General features: G+C 46.2%; 1 protein-coding gene across 2 annotated transcripts in view; it reads right to left on the bottom strand.

The window, feature by feature from the left end:
• FAM189A1 (family with sequence similarity 189 member A1) overlaps window positions 1-14,374 on the bottom strand; it is a 408,034-nt gene that overhangs the window by 369,802 nt on the left and 23,858 nt on the right. The window lies entirely within an intron of this gene.

Below are 14,374 nucleotides of genomic sequence, written 5' to 3'. Positions count from 1 at the left end.
TAGCACTATACTAAGCCCTGGGGTAGATTACAAGATAATCAAACTAGATACAGTCCCTGTCCCATATGGGGCTCAGAGTTTAAGTAGGAGGGACAACAGGTTTTGAATCTCCATTATGGAGAGGAGGAAACTGAGGCACAGGGAAATTGAGTAACTTGCATAAGGTTACACAATGGGTGGGTGACTAAACAGATTGGACCTGGGTCCCTCTTATTTGAGGGCTTTCCTCAAAGTGGTAATGTCAGGGGGGTTGGTTTCAGAGTCAGACGATTGCTTGGATCTGGCCTTTCAGAGCTGCCATTCATTCATTCAATCATACTTACTGAGTGCAGAGCACTGTACTAAGCGCTTGGGAAGTACAAGTTGGTGACATATAGAGACGGTCCCTACCCAACAATGGGCTCACAGTCTAGAGGGGGGAGACAGACAAGTAAACATGTGGACAGGTGTCAAGTCATCAGAATAAATAGAATTAAAGCTAAATGCACATCATTAACAAAATAAATAGAATAGTCAATATGCACAATTCAAATAGAGTAACAAATCTGTACAAACATATATACAGGTGCTGTGGGGAGGGGAAGGAGGTAGGGTGGGGGGATGGCGAGGAGGAGAGGAAAAAGGGGGCTCAGTCTGGGAGGGCCTCTTGGAGGAGGTGAGCTCTCAGTAGGGCTTTGAAGGGAGGAAGAGAGCTAGCTTGGCAGATGTGTGGAGGGAGGGCATTCCAGGCCAGGGCAAGGACTTGGGCCGGGGGTCGACGGCAGGGCAGGCAAGAATGATGTACAGTGAGGAGGTTAGTGAGAGGAGCAGAGGGTGCGGGCTGGGCTGTAGAAAGAGAGAAGGGAGTTGAAGTAGGTGAGGTACCTCTGTCCAGAGGTAGAAGTGATCAGTGACACTCTACTGCTGCCCTTGCCTGAATATGGCAGGCTGTGATGTTCTTTCTGTTTTCTGGCTCGAGTCTCCTTAGTTATGGAAGGAGAACTGTGTAGTTTGTTGGGACTTTTGTTTCTCAATCATTCATTCAACCGTATTTATTGAGTGCTTACTGTGTGCAAAGCACTGTACTAACGCTTGGGAGAGTACAATGCAACAACAAACAGACACATTCCTTGCCTACGATGAGCTCATGGTCTAGAGGGGGAGACAGACATTGATATACATAAATAAAAAAATTACAAATATTTACATATGTGCTGGGGGGCTGGGAGGAAGGATGAATGAAGGGAGCAAATAAGGGTGACACAAAGTGGGAGAAGAGGAGAGGAGGGCTTAGTCAGGGAAGGTTCTTAGAGGAGATGTGCCTGCAGTAAGGCTTTTAGGGGAGAGCAATTATCTGTCTGAAATGAGGACAGAGGGTATTCCCGCCCAAAGGCAGGATGTGGGTGAGGGGTCGGTGGAGAGAGAGATGATATTGAAGTACAGTGAGAAGACTGGCATTAGAGGAACGAAGTATGAGGGCTGGGCTGGGAGAGTTGCAAGGTGAGATAGGAGGGGGCATGGTAACTGACTGCTCTAAATCAAATGTCTGATGCACAGGTGGATGGGCAACCACTGGAGATTCTTGAAGAGAGGGGAGACACAGTCTGAACATTTCTGAAGGAAAATGATCCAGGCAGCAGAGTGAAGTATGGACTGGATTGGGGAGAGACAGGAAGCAGGGAGGTCAGGGAGGAAGCAGGGAGCAAGAAGGTTGATACAATAATCGAGGCAGGATAGGATAAGTTCTTGTATTAATGTGGTAGCAGTTTGGATAGAGAGGAAGGGACTGATTTTAATGATGCTGAGAAGGGAAGGTAGAATGACAGGATTTAGTGATGGCTTGAATATGTGGGTTGAATGAGAGAGGGGAGTCAAGGATAACACTGGGCTTGTGAGACAGGAAGGAGGCTGGTGCATCAACAGTGATGGGAAAGTGACTTGAAGGACAGGGTTTGGGTGGGAAGATAAAAGGCTTGGTTTTAATAATAATTATGGTATTTGTTAAGTGCTTCCTATGTGCCAGGCACTGTACTAAGCTCTGGGGTGGATACAGGCAAATTGGGTTGGACACAGTCCCTGTCCCACATAGGGCTCACAGTCTTACTCCCCATTTTACAGATGAGGTAACTGAGGCACAGAGAAGTGAAGTGACTTGTCTAAGGTCACACAGCTGACAAGTGGCGGAGCTGGGATTAGAACCCATGACCTTTTGACTCCCAGGCTCTAGCCACTATGCCATGCTGCTTCTCTTAGTCGTATTAAGTTAGAGGTGACGGGAGGACATCCAAGTAGAGATGTTTTAAAGGCAGGAGGAGATGCAAGACTGCAGAGAGGGAGAGATCAGGGCTGGAGATGTAGATTTGGGTATCATCATTCTCATGGCTTCAATTTTGTTTCTCCCATGGTTTTCACAAGAAAAGAAAAAAGTCCCACCTTTACAAAGTCACTCAAACAATCATATTTACTGAGTGCAGAGCAATGTACTAAGCACTTGAAGGGTACAATATATCAAAGTTGGCAGACACATTCTCTGCCCACAATACGCTTACAGTCTAGAGGGGGAGACAGGCATAAATGTAAATAAGTTAAATTACAGATAGGTACATCACTTTTAGACTGTGAGCCCACTGCTGGGTAGGGACTGTCTCTATATGTTGCCAACTTGTACTTCCCAAGCGCTTAGTACAGTGCTCTGCACACAGTAAGCGCTCAATAAATACAATTGATGATGATCACTGCTATGAGCCCGGGGAGTTGGTGAATAAAGGTTGCAAATCCAAGTACAAACGTGATGCAGAAGTGAGTGGGAGAAGAGGAAATGAGGGCTTAGAGAAGGCCTCTTGGAGATGTGCTTTTAATGGTAGTCATGGTTCCTGTTCTCAAGGAGCATACAGTCTAGTGAAGGAGGAAGACTCTAAAATAAATTACATATAAGGGAAACAACAGAGATAAGGATAGGTATATGAGTGCTGTGGGGTTGGGGGGGTGGATATAATAGCTTACTAGATAGCTGAAGGCACAGTAGTGACTAAGCTGTTGGGATCTCAAAAATATCTGCCCCCATGGCTTCAGCTATCACTACTATTCGGATGCTGCCCAAATCTACCTCGCTAGGCCTGACACTCTCCCCCATCAGCAATCCCGCATCTCATGCTGCAGAGAAGCAGTATGGCGTAGTGGATAGAACACTGGCCTGAGAGTCAGAAGGTCATGGATTCTAATTCCGGCTCCACCACTTGTCTGCTGTGTGACCTCGGGCAAGTCACTTAACTTCTCTGTGCCTCAGGGACCTCACCTGTAAAACGGGGACTGAGACTGTGGCTCAGTGGAAAGAGCACGGGCTTTGGAGTCAGAGGTCATGGGTTTGAATCCCGGCTCCACCACAAGTCTGCTGTGTGACCTTGGGCAAGTCACTTAACTTCTCTGAGCCTCAGTGACCTCATCTGTAAAAATGGGGATTAAGACTGTGAGCCCCACGTGGGACAACTTGATCACACTGTATCCCCCCCAGCGCTTAGAACAGTGCTCTGCACATAGTAAGCGCTTAACAAATGCTATTATTATTATTATTATGTGAGACAAGGGACTGTGTCCAACCCAATTTGTTGTATCCACCCCAGCACTTAGTACTGTGCCTCGCACATAGTAAGTGCTTAATAAATACCCTCATCATTATCATTATTATTATCATCTTGCCTCAGGACATCTCCATATGGGTATCCCATTAGCAGATTAAACTCATATGTCAAAAACTGAACTGGCCATCTGCCCTTCCAAATCATCTCCACCACTTAACTTTCTAGCATGGTTAAAACAATAACCATCTTCCTCCCTCCCACGCCCATGCCTTGGTATTTTCTTTGACTCCTAGCTTTCTTTCAATTAAGCTAGGACATTTACTCTGTCATTGTTGTTTTTTTCTTTCACATTTCACAGATCCACACTCCATCCTTTCCATCCCAACAGGCACCAACACGGTGCAGGTGCTTGTCATTCCCTGGCCAGACTATTCAATCAATCTCTTTGCTGCCTCCAACTTCTCCCATCAGTTCCAAGAAGGATTTGAAAAATTTTGAACCTCGACCCCTTCATCCGACCAAGTCCTCCAAAACGATAGCAGTGTGGCTATCCGGGATATTCATCTATTTATTTACATTAATGTCTGTCTCCTCCTCTAGACTACGAGCTCATTGTGGGCAGGAATGTGTCTGTTATATTCTACTCTATTTATTCTCTACTCTATTTGAATGCACACAGCAAGCACTCAATAAATACAATTGAATGAATGAATGAATGGTCCCCACTGTTGCCACAAAGCCTCACAACATCCCCCAGCTCATTGGTGTGGGGCGAGGGTAAATTGTGTTGAAAGCTGAAAGCCTCACAAAGTGGATAGACGGTGTGGATAGAGCATGGGCCTGAGACCTAATCCCGGCTCCACCCCATGTCTGCTGCGTGACCTTGGGCAAACCACTTCGCTTCTCTGGGCCTCAGTTACCTCATCTGTAAAATGGGGATAAAGACTGTGAGCCCCAGGTGGGGCAGGCACTGTGTCCAACCTGATTAAGTTGAATCTACCTCAGCACATAGAATAGTAAGCGCACACAGTAAAGACTTGACAAGTACTATTAACAAGTACTATTATCTTGTTGCTTCGTCTACTGAGTGGTTTAAACAACGTTAGTCGCTGGTCTAGCTACAAGCTGGAGAAGGGAAAGGTGGGATATGCTGACGAACCTGATTTCTATCCCTCCTGCAGTGGTCTCCCTGTTCCCTCCACTGATAATACTGACCAGAGCCCTTCACCTCCTCTCTGTCCCCTGGAGGGGCGGCCAGTGCCAGGTGTTACGGAGGGGAATATTACGGAGGGGAATATCCCGGATGGGAATGACCTCCTCCCGATGAAGTAACGAGGAGGGCGAGACGCGTCAGACTTTTCTCCCCTCCCGACCGCTGCAAGGAGCAGGAGTACAGTGATGTGAGGCTCACAAGGGCAGCAGGGGTGGCCACAAGCCCTCCCCCCAACACACACCGCTCCCCCACACTGACACTTTGTGAGGCTTTCAGCTTTCAACACAATTTACCCTCGCCCCACACCAATGAGCTGGGGGATGTTGTGAGGCTTTGTGGCAACAGTGGGGACCTTTCATTCATTCATTCAATTGTATTTATTGAGTGCTTGCTGTGTGCACTCAATAGAGTAGAGAATAAATACAGTAGAGAATAAATAGAGTAGAGAATAAATAGAGTAGAGAATAGAGTAGAATATAACAGACACATTCCTGCCCACAATTAGCTCGCAGTCTGGAGGAGGAGACAGACATTAATATAAATAAATAGGTGAATAAGTTACGGATATATGCATACACCACCCATCTCCCAACCCAAGGAGCCAGAATTCATTCATTCATTCAATCATATTTATTGAGCGCTTACTGTGTGCAAAGCACTATACTAAGTGCTTGGGAATGCAGTACTGTGAGGCTTATGGGGGCCCTCCGGGCTGACAGAGAGGGGATTGAGGGTGGGGAGGGGCGAGTAAGAGAGACAGTCACTACCCCAATTCCAGAAAGGATTTGTTTTTTGCTTTTTTAATAGCATTTATTAAGTGCTTACTATATGCAAAGCACTATTCTAAGCGCTGGGGAGGTTACAAGGTGATCAGGTTGTCCCACAGGGGGCTCACAGTCTTAATCCCCATTTTACAGATGAGGGAACTGAGGCACAGAGAAGTTAAGTGACTTGCCCAAAGTCACACAGCTGACAACTGGCAGAGCTGGGATTTGAACCCATGACCTCTGACTCCAAAGCCCGTGCTCTTTCCACTGAGCCACGCTACATGTGAGCTGTGTGGGGTGGCCCGGCAGATGGGTGCCCCTTCACAGACCAAATCTGGAAATTCCACTCCACGTTCCGCTATGGGGGCTGGGAGTACATCGAGGACAGGGGCCTGGCCATCTTAGAGAAGCAGCATGGCTCAGTGGAAAGAGCCCGGGCTTTGGAGTCAGAGGTCATGGGTTCAAATCCCAGCTCCACCAATTGTCAGCTGTGTGACTTTGGGCGAGTCACTTAACTTCTCTGGGCCTCAGCTACCTCATCTGGAAAATGGGGATTAAGACTGTGAGCCCAACATGGGACAACCTGATCGCCTTGTATCCCCCCAGTGCTTAGAACAGTGCTTTGCACATAGCGCTTAAGAAATACCATCATTATTATTATTATCTTAGAAGTCACAAAGTCAGCCACAGGCCTGGAGGTGGCCCCGGGCCTTTCTTCTACAGCCCACTCTGATCTGGGTCTTCCCCGGGTCTGACCAGAAATTGTGGCTTCCCCCAACCAGAGCTCTGGGGACTTAGTCTCTGACGCCCAGGCCTGACAGAGAGGGGCACTGGCTTTTTAAAACATCATTCTGCACTAGTCTATTCCTCCAAAAACTTCAATAGGTACCCATTTTTTTTCCAAAATTTCTCTCCCTCAGCTACTCCACCCACCTCATTCTCAACTCTCCCACCTCCAAATTCTAGCTCACTGGTGTGGAGTTTTCTTTTATCGTCCCATAGTCACCCTCAGTTAAAAGTTGTCTTTCAAAACATTTCAACTGCAATTTTAGTAAGAGACGTAGCAAACGAAACCCTATCTCAAAAGGAATTAATCATGCCAAATGGCCTACTGCTCGGAAGTAAAAGGGCCTTCTGTTACAGAGATGGAAAGATCACAGCCAAAGCAGCATGCTTTAAAATCTTATTGAAACAGATTGGGCAGAAAAAGGGAGCAGGAGCACAAAACTACAGTACCCAGAGGGCAAAGGAGCTAGCTTGACCTATTCCTCTAGACTCTACGATCCTGGTGGACAGGGTACATCAATCAATCAATCAATCGTATTTATTGAGCGCTTACTGTGTACAGAGCACTGTACTAAGCACTTGGGAAGTACAAGTTGGCAACATATAGAAACAGTCCCTACCCAACAGTGGGCTCACATATCTACCAACTTAGAGAAGTAGCATGACCTGGTGGATAGAGCAAGAACCTGGGAGTCAGAAGGACCTCATCATCATTATCATCAATCGTATTTATTGAGCGCTTACTATGTGCAGAGCACTGTACTAAGCGCTTGGGAAGTACAAATTGGCAACATATAGAGACAGTCCCTACCCAACAGTGGGCTCACAGTCTAAAAGGGGGAGACAGAGAACAAAACCAAACATACTAACAAAATAAAATAGAATAGATATGTACAAGTAAAATAAATAAATAGAGTAATAAATATGTACAAACATATATCCATATATACAGGTGCTGTGGGGAAGGGAAGGAGGTAAGATGGGGGGGATGGAGAGGGGGACGAAGGGGAGAGGAAGGAAGGGGCTCAGTCTGGGAAGGCATCCTGGGTTAGACCTGGGTTCTAATCCTAGCTCCACCACTTGCCTGCTGTGTGAACTTGGATAAGTAATTTCACCTCAGTGGGCCTCAGTTACCTCATCTGTAAACTGGGGGTTAAGACTGTATGGGACAGGGACTGTGTCCAACCCGATTAATTTGTATCTAAGTGCTTAGTACAGTGCCTGGCACATAGTAAGTGCTTAAATATCATTAAAAAAGAACCTCTGATGTATTGTAATCTACCAAGAGGTTGGTATGGAGGTTGAGAAGGAGCATGGCTCAGTGGAAAAGAGCCCGGGCTTTGGAGTCAGAGGTCATGGGTTCAAATCCCAGCTCTACCACTTGTCAGTTGTGTGACTTTGAGCAAGTCACTTAACTTCTCGGTGCCTCAGTGACCTCATCTGTAAAATGGGGATTAAGACTGTGAGCCCCACGTGGACAACCTGATCACCTTGTATCCTCCCCACTGCTTAGAACAGTGCTTTGCACATAGTAAGTGCTTAACAAATGCTATTATTATTATTATTATTATTATTATTATTATTATTATTACAGTGCTCTAAGCACAGTAGGTCCTCAATAAATACCACTGATTGATTGAGACCTCTCAGAAGCTATCGGGACATTCTGGGAGGAGGGTGGCTTCATTGTCAATAGTGGTAAGGTCCCACTCATCTAAGGGTGGAACCGAGATCTCCTCAGGGAGAGTTTTGAAAAGAAGTAGTTGATCAAGCTGTGTTGGGCTGTTCCTCTGATCTGCTCCTAACTGAGAAAGCAACAGAAAAGTTCCACATGGCCATATATTTCTCTTTTAGACTGTAAGCCCACTGTTGCCTCATCTGTAAAATGGTGATTAAGACTGTGAGCCCCACGGGGGACAACCTCTATGTTGCCAACTTGTACTTCCCAAGCGCTTAGTACAGTGCTCTGCACACAGTAAGTGCTCAATAAATACGATTGATTGATTTCTCTCTGCCTCAGTTATACCTGGGGTTTAACCATAATAGTAATAATAATTGCGGCATTTAAGCATTTACTAAGCACTGGAGTGGAAACAAGCTAATTGGGTTGGACACATCCCCTGCCCCACTTGGGGCTCACAGTCTCAAACCTCAGTCTCAAACAGATGACTTATGAGGCCCAGAGAAGTGAAGGGACTTGCCCAAAGTCACACAGCAGATAAGGGGTAGAGCCAGGATTTAAAAAAAAGGGTAGGGTGAACTCATTTGTGGTCAATTTGAGTTTAAACCCTTTTCCAGGCCCTTCACTCAAAATCTTTCGGCGGCCAAGGAATGATGCGCAAGGCGACTAGTTTAGAGTAATCAGGCAATCGAGCTGACACCGAAGCTTTAAACTTCAGTGCTGATAGACAATTTTGTAAACCTTGACTTTGGTCATTTTCTTGTTTGGGAAGTTGATTCGGCCATAATTTCTGGAGCCTTCACAGCACTATCAACTGGACTGTGGTGGGACTTTTTGCTCCCACATTTTCTTTGGATGAGAAGCGGCATGATTTAAGCTGTGGAGCTGAGGACCTGGGTTCTAATCCCTGTTCTTGGATTCATACCCTTCATCCACCCCTTCCTCAGCCTCACAGCACTTACATACATAAGAGAAGCAGCATGGCTCAGTGGAAGGAGCCAGAGGTCATGGGTTCTAATCCCGGCTCTGCCACTTGTCAGCTATGTGACTTTGGGCAAGTCACTTAACTTCTCTGGGCCTCAGTTACCTCATCTGTAAAATGGTGATTAAGACTGTGAGCCCCACGCAGGACAACCTGATTACCTTCTATCCCCCCCAGTGCTTAGAACAGTGCTTCGCACATAGTAAGTGCTTAACAAATGCCATCATTATTATTATACATAACCATAATTCATTTATTTATACTAATGACTGTCTCCCCCTCTAGACTGTAAGCTCATTGTGGGCAGGGAGCGTGTCTACCAACCATTATATTGTATCCTCCTAAGAGCTTAGTACAGTGCTCTGCACACAACAAGTACTCAATAATAATAATTGTGGCATTTGTTAAATGCTTACTATGTGCCAGGCATTGTACTAAGTGCAGAACAGTGCTTTGCGCATAGTAAGCACCTAATAAATGCTATTATTATTATTGTTGTAATGTACTCTCCCAAGTGCTTACTACAGTGCTCTGCACACAGTGAGAACTCAAAAAATGTGACAATGAATTACTGTGAAATTTTTAATGTCATTTGTTAATGTCTACAGCACTCAATATTTCAAATCTTCCTCAAAAATCAGTCAGGGGAAGGGTTCTCAGGGAGACATGAAATCAGTTATCTCTCACACAAAAGTCATGGTGGTGAAATAAATCTCTAACACTCTAAAAGCCACTCTTCAGATTCTTGAGAACAAATCTCCAAAATGAAGGAAAGTTGGAGGACATATTAATCTATTTTAAAACACTAACTACAAATCTGTTAGAAACTCTAAGAAACCTTCTTATTCCATTTTCAAGGTCTTTTTGAGAACGTGCTGGGTTTTATATATACACACACACATACGTTATTGCATAGCTCAATGAATTGTATTTATTGAGCTCTTACTGTGCATAGTGCAATCAATTGTACTTATTTAGCCTTGAGTGCAGAGCACTGTTCTAAAAGCTTGGGAGAGTACAACAGAGTTAGTAGACACATTCCCTGCCCACAATAAGCTTACATTGTACTAAGCGCTTGAGAGAGCAAAATACAACAGAATTAGCAGGCATGTTCCCTGCCTTCAAAGAGCTTTCAGTCTAGAGGGGGAGACAGACATTGATAGAAGTAAATTACAGATATGTACATAAGTGCTGTGGGGCTGAGGGAGGGGCACAGGTGGCATTAGTACAATTGCTTATTCCTTCATTCAATCGTATTTACTGAGCGCTTACTGTGTGCAGAGCACTGGACTAAGCGCTTGGGAAATAAAAGTTGGCAACATATACAGACGGTCCCTTCCCAACAACGGGCTCACTGTCTAGAAGGGGGAGACAGAAAACAAAACAAAACATATTAACAAAATAAATAGAATAGTAAATATGTACAAGTAAAATAGAGTAATAAATCTGTACAAACATATATGCAGGTGCTGCGGGGAGGGGAAGGAGGTAGGGCGGGGGGATTGGAGAGGAGGAGAGGAAAAAGGGGCTCAGTCTGGGAAGGCATCCTGGAGGAGGTGAGCTCTCAGTAGGGCTTTGAAGGGAGGAAGAGAGCTAGCTTGGCAGATGTGCCGAGGGAGGGCATTCCAGGCCAGGGGGAGGACGTGGGCCGGGGGTCGACGGTGGGACAGGCGAGAATGAGGCACAGTGAGGAGGTTAGCAGCAGAGGAGCGGAGGGTGCGGGCTGGGCTGGAGAAGGAAAGAAGGGAGGTGAGGTAGGAGGGGGAGAGGTGATGGACAGCCTTGAAGCTGAGAGTGAGGAGCTTTGGCCTGATGCGTAGGTTGACTGGTAGCCACTGGAGATTTTTGAGGAGGGAAGTAACACGCCCAGAGCATTTCATCAGCCTCCTTTCCGACCTCCCAACCTCCTGTGTCTCCCCACTTCAGTCCGTACTTCACTCTGCTGCCCGGATTGTCTTTCTATAGAAACACTCAGGGCATGTCACCCCCCTCCTCAAAAATCTCCAGTGATTGCCTATCAACCTCCATATTAAGCAAAAACTCCTCACTATTGGCTTCAAAGCTCTCCATCACCTCGCCCCCTCCTACCTCACCTCCCTTCTCTCTTTCTGCAGCCCGCACCCTCCGCTCCTCTGCCGCTAACCTCCTCACTGTGCCTCATTCTCGCCTGTCCCGCCATCGACCCCTGGCCCACATCCTACCTCTGGCCTGGAACGCCCTCCCTACTCAAATCCTCCAATCCCACTTCCCCCCCTTCAAAGCCCTACTGAAGGCACACCTCCTCCAAGAGGCCTTCCCAGGCTAAGCCCCCATTTTCCTCAGGTCCCCCTCCCCTCTGTGTCACCCCCACTCCCTTTGCTCTACCCCTCTGCCCACCCCACAGCACTTGTGTATATATGTACTTAACTATAATTCCATTTATTTATATTAATGTACGTTTAGTTGTTTTGATGTGCATGCATCTATAATTCCATTTATTTATACTGATGCCTGTTTACTCATTTTGATGTCTGTCTCCCCACTTCTACACTGTATGCCCGGTATGGGCAGGGATTGTCTTCCAATTGCTGAACTGCACTCTCCAAACACCTAGTACAGTGCTCTGCACCTAGTAAGTGCTCAATGAATACGAATGAATGAGTGAGTGAATGAAAGAAGGGGATGGTAGGAGAGGAAATGAGGTTTCAGTGGGGAAGACCTCTTGGAGGAGATGTGCTTTTAATACAGCTTTAAAGGCAGGGAGTTTGATGGTCTGTCGGATATGAAACGGAAAGGAACTCCAGGTCAGCGACAGGATGTGGGCAAGGGAACAGAGGCAAGATGGATGAGATTGAAGTAGGTATGTGGGTGCACATGCATGTATACATATATATCAATATATAATATATAGATAGATACACACACATGTGTGGGGGGTATGTATATCTATACGCACACACATACATGTATATACATGCAATTAAATATATGTGCAGGTTTGGAATGAGAGAGGGAGAGAGAGAGAGAGAGAGAGATTTTCCTTGCCATTATATTTGTCTTCTCTCTCTTTGCACATATTTTTTTCCACCCCTCTATTTCTCCACTGATCTGCCTAGGAACCTGCTGGGAGACAAACAGATTAGTCCTGCATTCTGCCTTCCTTGTTTCCAGAACTACACTGGTGAGCGAGGAGAATCTCGCCCTCATTATGCCTATGTCCTGAAAAGGAGCCTACCACCCAGAGTCTGTCTTTTCAGGGGAGTATTTATGTTTTGCCTGCCTTGTCATGGGGACCCCATTGTGCCACGGTGAGCTAGCCAACTGGTTAGCTGGGTTACTGTTCTATATATAAAGATTGTCTCATAAACTAATGGAAATGTTTTTTCATGTTTCTTGTTTAGCCAGACTCAAAATAGAAAATAAGACAGCCATCTACCCAGACTGTGGTTTGTATGAAATGAAATGCTTAAGTTAATTTTTTTAATTCTCCCAGTTTCAATCCAATGCCTCCATTATTGCTGTATTGTACTTTCCCAAGCGCTTAGTTTAGTGCCCTGCACACAGTAAGCGCTCAATAAATACAATTGAATGAATGAATCCCACTCTACCTTTCCACAGTTCCTAACAGTCTACAGCATTTATTGAGCACCTAAGTACCTGGGAGAGTACAAACCCAGTACAGTAAGATTCCTGCCCACAAGGAGCTTGCAATCTAGAGAGGGAGAAGGACACAAATTACAAACAGAGCGAGTAGTAGTCTACATATATTCATACACATACACACGCATATGTATAGTTGTCCTTCATATTGATTATTTTGTATATCTACCCCAGGGCTTAGTCCAGTACTAGACACACATTAAGCATTTGACAAATACCATAATTATTATTTGAAGAAGACATCTCTCATAGTGAAGTTCACTTATGAGCACATGTGTGACTCTAAAGGGCAATGTAGGATCCACAACCCTGGCCACAGTGGGCACATAAAAATATTGCTTCTATTGTGTCCTGTCCATCGGATGTGGGGCGGGGACACCGCGGGCTGCACGGCCAGCAGACCCGTCCCCAGGAGACACAGGGTCCCCACCTCCTCTTCCCGGCTTTGAGCATCTCACTTTCGTTTAGACGACCCAGGATTATCAAGATATACTCCGCATCAAGGAGGAGAGGGAGGAGGACCTCGAGTTGGAGGAGAAGGAGAAGATGAAGGAGGAGGAAGAGGAGGAGGAGGAGAAGGAGAAGGTGGATGAGGACAAGAAGAAACAGGAAAAGACAAAATTGGAAAAGAAGATCATCATCATCAATTGTATTTATTGAGTGCTTACTATGTGCAGAGCACTGTACTAAGCACTTGGGAAGTACAAATTGGCAACATATAGAGACAGTCCCCGCCCAACAGCGGGCTCACAGTCTAAAAGGGGGAGACAGAGAACAAAACCAAACATACTAACAAAATAAAATAAATAGAATAGATATGTACAAGTAAAATAAATAAATAGAGTAATAAATATGTACAAACATATATACATATATACAGGTGCTGTGGGGAAGGGAAGGAGCACGGTACTAAGCGCTTGGGAAGTACAAATCGGCCCCTTGCAGGACAGGGCCTGAATCCGATGTGATTATAATTATAATAATAATAGTGATGGCATTTATTAAGCGCCTACCATGTGCAAAGCACCGTTCCAAGCACTGGGGGGGATACAAGGTGTTGAGGCTGTCCCACGTGGGGCCCGCAGTCTTCACCCCCATCTTACAGATGAGGGAACTGAGACCCAGAGAAGTGAAGTGACTTGCCCAAAGTCACCCAGCTGACAAGTGGCGGAGCCAGAATTTGAACCCAGGAGGAGGAGGTCGAGAAGGAGGAGGGCGAGGAGGAGAAGGAGGAGGGTGAGGAGGAGAAGGAGGAGGGTGAGGAGGAGGGTGAGGAGGAGATGGAGGAGGAGGAGGGCGAGGAGGAGGAGGGCGAGGAGGAGGAGGGCGAGGAGGAGGAGATGGAGGAGGAGATGGAGGAGGAGGAGATGGAGGAGCAGGAGGAGATGGAGGAGCAGGAGGAGATGGAGGAGGAGGAGGAGATGGAGGAGGAGATGGAGGAGGAGGAGATGGAGAAGGAGGTGGAGAAGGAGGAGGAGGAGGAGATGGAGGAGGAGGAGATGGAGGAGGAGGAGAAGGAGGACAGGAAGGAATGGGAAAAGAAGATGAAATTGGAAAAGGAGAAAATGGAGGGGGAAGAGGTGGAGAAAGGGGAGGAGGAAGAGAAGAAGGAATTGGAAAAGGAGGAGGATGAGGAGAAAAAGGAGGGATGCAGTACGTTCTGTTCCCAGAGCCTGCAGCAGGGAGTCAGGTTCTGCGGGGCTGGGTAACCTGTTCCCAAGGCCCAGAAAAATTTGGACTGAAGTGGGA

Source organism: Tachyglossus aculeatus, chromosome 5 (genome assembly GCF_015852505.1).
Source record: "Tachyglossus aculeatus isolate mTacAcu1 chromosome 5, mTacAcu1.pri, whole genome shotgun sequence".
NCBI lineage: Eukaryota > Metazoa > Chordata > Mammalia > Monotremata > Tachyglossidae > Tachyglossus > Tachyglossus aculeatus.
This window is presented reverse-complemented; position numbering and strand designations above follow the sequence as displayed.